Here is a 6,521-nt window from a genome sequence, read left to right as displayed (position 1 = left end):
AAAACCAGGAACAACTTAACAGTTCAAAGGTCAGTGGAAAAAGCTGGCGGCAGTTAAAAATAGTGTGTTGATTATTATTTTTTTTGGCTAAAAATACTGAGAGGTGGTTTTGATCAGCCTGAAAAACAATGAGAGGTGTAAAAATGAAACGAATTAATTGAAAAAAAAAATTTTTCCTTGAGAAAATATGGGATATAAGTATGCTACTGTTTTCCCAGTCATCATGCAAAAGTCTTTGAAATCATTGTGAACTCCAGTGTTGTGTTCCAATGAAACATTGTATCTGCTTACTATTTTATGACAGTTGTATCACCCTGACAGTTTTTAGTTCATGCACTCTAAAACAAACATTAAGATAAATTTAAATCAGAAATTTAAAACAGGCCTGTAAAGCAAAATGAATGGAAAGAGATAAATTAATCAATAATAGTTTAAAAAAAGAAAACATGGGATTTAATTATGCTACATTTTTCTAGTCATCATGCAAATGTGTTTGACCTCATACTCTTTGGTCCAACACGAAATGTTCAAATGTAAAATTTGAAACCACTTTTGTTGCTGTTTAAAAAATGAAATGGCACTTTGTGCAAACTTATGTTTGTCATTCACAAGAAACGTGCAGTAGAAACTAGCATTAAAAACATTTAGTTAACACCTGGCATCTCTGCTGCAGCAGTTTGAGAAAACAACCTTTGGCCTGGATGAGGGGTTTCCCATGCTGCACGAGTGGATTCAATCGGGAAAGTGCCATAGTTACATTTGGAAAGTACAGGCTGGCTTTGAGCCAAATACAAATGCCTTTTATTGTGTTGTAAGTGCATATGGCTCATCATAATCACATTACAGCTTAAAAGGTTTGCTCAGAGATTCAGCTGAGAGTGAATACAGATGCTGCTATACAGAAAATGGTTGTAGAGGCATGTAGGTTATTATAATTTTTTAATTTTATTAAAGGGATAGTCTACTAAAAATGAAAATACTGTAATCATTTACTCACCCATGTCACCTGTACTAATTTGTGGAACACAAAAGAACATTTTGAAGAATGTAGGTAACGAAAGAGTTTTGATGACACTGAGACATTTCTCGATGTCATCAAAACTCTGAGAATTGAAGGCAAACAACACCCATAGTTCACCCAAAATTTTTTTAATTCTGTCATCAATTACTCACCCTCATGTCGTGCTAAACACGTAAGACCTCCATTCTTCTTCGAAACACAAATTAAGATATTTTGATTAATTTCTTAGAGCTCTCTGGCCCTCTATAGACAGCAATGTAATTACCACGATCAAGGTCCAGAAATGTAGCAAGGGGATAAGTAAAATAATCCATTTGACATCAGCGGTTCAACCATGATATTATGAAGCTACGAGAATACTTTTGTATGCAAAGAAAAAAAAATAAAGACAATTTGTTTCCTTCGCATCACCCTAGCACCATTTTGGAGAGTGTCCACTGAACTCAGACAGCGTATGCTATTCTGTGTCAGCTGCACCACACGGATACGTTGTTTTCATTCAAGTCAAAGCGGAAATAACGTAGTACATGTTACCTACATTCTTCACCTCTTTTACAAATTGTCATTTAATTTCTGACAATTAATATACACAATATAATATACAAGTTATTTATTTAAATCTCAGACATTGTCATGACTTCTGAATGCAAAGTGATTTTTTTTCCCCTCCTTGCACTACATTTGAAGAGAGCTTTTCATATGAACTTGAAACAGCACCTCCAGGCAAATCCACATTAAAACCGACAGGAAAGCACCTTGCAAAAGGGGCTTTTAAATGCACAGGGGGCTTTGTGATCCATCTCAACCCCAGTCACCTTCATCTTACCCTCTGTGTTTACGATACACATCTTCTAACAGCCCGTCGAGATCAATGGTCAATGCAGGATGATTGTGCTTCGGAGAAGGCTTTGCAGACACAGATACTTGTCCATAAGCATGAGAGCCACAAAGATCTCAAAGCCCCGTTTAACAATATAAAATCATCCTCCAGGTGGTCCAGATGGAACAAACTCATGGTAGTCAAGAGACTGAAGGTGCGGCTGCGTCTTAAGTGTGTGAATGGAGCTTCACTCGTCTTTTGAAGCGACTCATGCCCGCTGTTTTTGCGGTCCTGTCTTCTTTGATGTTTGAGGTTGAGATGTTACACCAAAGAAAAGCTTTGTGGGAAGTTTTCCATGTGCTGGTATGTCAGCTGAAATAATGGCTGTTTTGACATGACTGGTGCAGAAACTTTAATCTTGGCATCATTCATGTGTCATTCACTGAAATAAAAAAAAAAAAAAAAAAAGATGAAATTGCATTTCATGTCAATGCACAAAAAAGAAGAAGCACAAGCCGGACGCTCGGTTGTTCTGACTGCAGCCCGCATTACTGTGGCATTGTATGTTCTGATGAAACATAGGCCATTATTGTCTTATCTTGAAACCAACACCACAATGTATCCATCAGCAACGTAAGAGTAGCGTGCTAGTTTGTGTCTCTGAGGATCTGCGGCAAGACTTTGTTCTTCTTTATTTGTTAAACCAATGTTAAAACACCAAGATATCTCTTTAGGATAAAGGCAAGCATCATCATGTGGCATTCAGGCTAGATGTGTGGACCACCAGGCGGAGGTCTTCACATACAGGAATAAAGGTAGTGTGATATGAGCCTAACTCCTTATGCTAAGAGCGATTATGCTCTGATTTGCGGTATAGGGACTGGTGGTGCTTTGTCTGGCTCATCTAGATTTTAGATAGAATGCAATGATAAGTGTCATGAAAGGAGCTTGTCATCAGTTTTTTTTGTGTTATTTTTTCCCCACAGCACCATGATGATGGCAGCAGGGGGCAGCTGAAAGGGCTCGGAGTTGGCAGAGATGCAGCATGGGTTGACAGGCAGGCACTCGCTGGTGACAGAGCACCCGAGCTTCTGTCTCTTTGAAGTTTCTTCTCTGTAAGCATTTCTATTCCCAACTCATGTCTTTAAGAAGAATATAAAAAATAAATTATGAATTTTATTGAGCAAGAACGCATTAATATGGGCACATTCTGTTTCACAAAATGCTGTGCTCTTGAACGTTCCATTAATCAAAGAATCCTGAGAAAATGTATCACAGTTTCTACAAAGGTAATAAGCATGACAAATGCTTCTAACACTGATTATAATATGAAATGTTTCTTGAGCAGCAAACCAGCAATGATTTTTGAAGGATCATGTGACATTGAATACTGGATTTAAATGCATTTTTGAAATATATGAAAATAGAAAACATAGTAATAATTATGTTTTATGTAGTTTTCTTATATTCTTCTAGTTTAAATCTTACACATTTAATTAGTTGAATATGCTGGTTTAATACAAACATTCAAATTGCAAACTATATTATTAGCAAAACAATTTAAGTGAAAAGTTGAATTAAGAATTTTGCATGAATTTCAGATTGTTTTTTTTTTTTTTTTTTTTTTTTTTTTTGCTTTCAAATAAATAAGAGAAAAATCACACAAAGAATACCACTTATATTATTACTGAAATTCCCCTAAAAATAAACCATACAATGGATTCATTCATTGTAAATACTATGATATTATTCAGGTCAAAAATGGGCTAAAGCAACCAACCAACCAAAATCAGATGTTTGCTGTTCTTCTTCTTATCTATACAGCATAGCACAACATTAATGCTATCTAATGTTTCCCCCATATATCCCACAACACACACTAACCCTATGTTATCGGTTCTGCATGTCAATGTCAAGCTCAAAAAGGCTATTTCCTCTTACCTAGAATGTTACCAGTATGTACCGAGGCCAGTATTATAGCTGTCATCTCTGCCCAGTGCTCCCTGCATAAAAGAATCTTTTGTTCCAGTTGTAATTTAGACATTATTCAGCTCTCAGGTGCACACACACAGCAGACAGCGGCGAGGAACACTATATCTGCTCTTGAACATGGCATAACTGTTTCTTGTTGACAGAGTGGGATTTCTCATCAAGACATCACTACATGTTCTATTCCATGCTTGTTTTCTTGTAAACGCAGGGAAACATGGAAATGCACATACATGACCAATGCGAGCAAGGAATGTATTCCCATGATCGCTGGTGCTTTTACATTTAAAGCAAATCAAAAACGCTTTAGCTTTTTTCTTTTTGACAAGCGCTCAAGAACGTAAGAAGAAAAACATATGATGTCTTGAAAGTGACAACATAAACCTTACTGTTTCTCGCCTCAAGGCAACGGATTGTGCACACTGTTGTGATTGGTCACCATCTCTGAAGCTCATCTTGGAGCTCACACCCCTTTCTCAAGGGAGAGAGATGCTTTTGTTTGATGGTGACAGGGGGAATGTCAGACTAAGCAGCGCTTCAGCTCTTCAAAACCTCAGAAAAGCCTTAATGTGCACACAGAGCTACTTTGATCTGCTGATTCTTACACATCTGCAACAAGCTTGGAATAAATCTGAATAGCTGTGACTGTTTTTCATGTTAGAATGGGCCCTTCTGGAATCATCGGCTGTGAGAAAGAACATTCCTGTAGATGTTTGCAAAGTCTAGCTGCTTTTTGACAAATAAAAGTTTGTTTCTTTGAGACTGCTCAGAATCTGTACTATTTATGGCATCCCGTGAAGGAATCTCTTGGGACCAGTGCAGGAACAAATAATGTTTTATTTATTTGGTTGGTTCTACACAAATTGTCAGCGTTTTTGGGCAAAATCTGGTGTAACTCATTCCTTGAATCTAATTTTAGGAATGTAGCTCTCCTACTTTTATTTAATTCTTATTCCAAGCAAAGTCTGTTCTTTCTGTCATGCTAAAATAATAGTATTGCAGATTGTTAACTGGAGACAGTGGAATAACGGCTGCAATAAATGTGTATAAATATAATAGCAAATATTTTATATGAAAGAAAGACAAAAATAACCATTTTCCGTTTTTTTTTTTTTGGACAGGGAATGGCGGGGCAGAGGGCAGAGGGGGGTGTGCATACATTACTGTGGGATAATTAACATCTAAAGCACTGGGTCATTCTGAGTCCTGCTGTGTAAGGAAACGCTGGCACATGCATTCTTCAGCTGCTCACTCGTCTTTAATCATTCGTGATATCTCCACTGGATCTATATGGGAAGGGTATTAAAAGATTAACTGAAACTTAACTAGAATAATGACTTTTGATGTAAAATCTATATTTGGAGCAAGAGGAAGTCAGTTTAACGCTTATCTATTCCCTGAGACCACAGCGCTGTATGTCGGTGGGAACTCCATCTATACCTGTCTGCCTAACCATTTCCCATTCAGATAATTGCAGCTGGGGTCAGACTGATCACAGAAGCCAAACCTCAAATCAGATGACAGGACGTTTTTCCAAGCACTTCTTAGAAATAACATTTTAACCTCAAATTAAAGCAGTTCAGTTCAAAAGAAGAAAACACAACTAAATACTCAATTTTATTTTTTTATTTGCTTGGTAATAATCTTATTTCTTTATTATAACCTGTTTTTTTTATTATAGCCTTCAGTTTTAGTATCTAAAATATAAAAAATGCAAAGTAGAGCTGACCACATATTATATACACTGTTCAACAAAATGGGGTTTGTGAGATTCAATTTATGTTTTTGAAAGAAGTCTTTTATGCTCGGTAAGGCTGGTTTTTGTTTATTTATTTAATTTATTATTATAAATTTTTTTTACAAGATATTGTTACAATTTAAAATAAGTTTTTCTGTTATAATATATTTGAAAATGTAATTTATTCCTATGATGCGAGGCTGAAATTTCAGAATCATTACTCTAGTCTTCAGTATCACATGATCTTTCAGAAATCACTCTAATATAATGATTTGCTGCTCCATGTTTATCTTTCTTAAATAACATATATTATCTTTATAGAGATTTTCTGATTAATAGACAGTCACAGGAACAGAACTTATTTTTAAATAAATGACATGTATTTTCTCTCACATGTAAATGTATCCTTGATGAATAAAATATATATTTATATATAGATATATCTTGCCAACTTTTGAACAGTGGTATAAACCACATTTTAACTCTAGGCTATATGAAGTTATTAAATATTTTAATTGCTTGAAAAGTAATCCCCAAATCAGATATTAGACTGGGAAATGCCCATAAAGACATCTGACCTGAACTATATTTAATGAATGACCTTTCCATATCAGAATCTCACATTTCTAATTCTCCAGGTTCCCTCCAGAAGTTCTTCTGCATGTCAGATGGTATACATCTTATCACCTTGCGCAGCATCTTGTTGTGGTAGCTTGTGTTGCCTTTGATATCGGAGAACATAGAGGTTTCACCAAAATAAAGGCCTCCTTTGTACTCCGCTGATTAACTTCTGTACCTGAGCTCCCTGATAAGGCCCGAAAAAAAAAATCCATCCTCAAGAAGCCGACAACCGTGGATCCTGTTGGTTTCATTTATTGAGTTTTCTGTGACAAGCTTTGGATTTTGTTCAGTGCTTGAAAATGCCAAATCTTATCTTTGAAATCACATCATAA

Source organism: Carassius auratus, chromosome 14 (genome assembly GCF_003368295.1).
Source record: "Carassius auratus strain Wakin chromosome 14, ASM336829v1, whole genome shotgun sequence".
NCBI classification, from domain to species: Eukaryota; Metazoa; Chordata; class Actinopteri; order Cypriniformes; family Cyprinidae; genus Carassius; species Carassius auratus.
Note: the sequence above shows the minus strand (reverse complement) of the source record.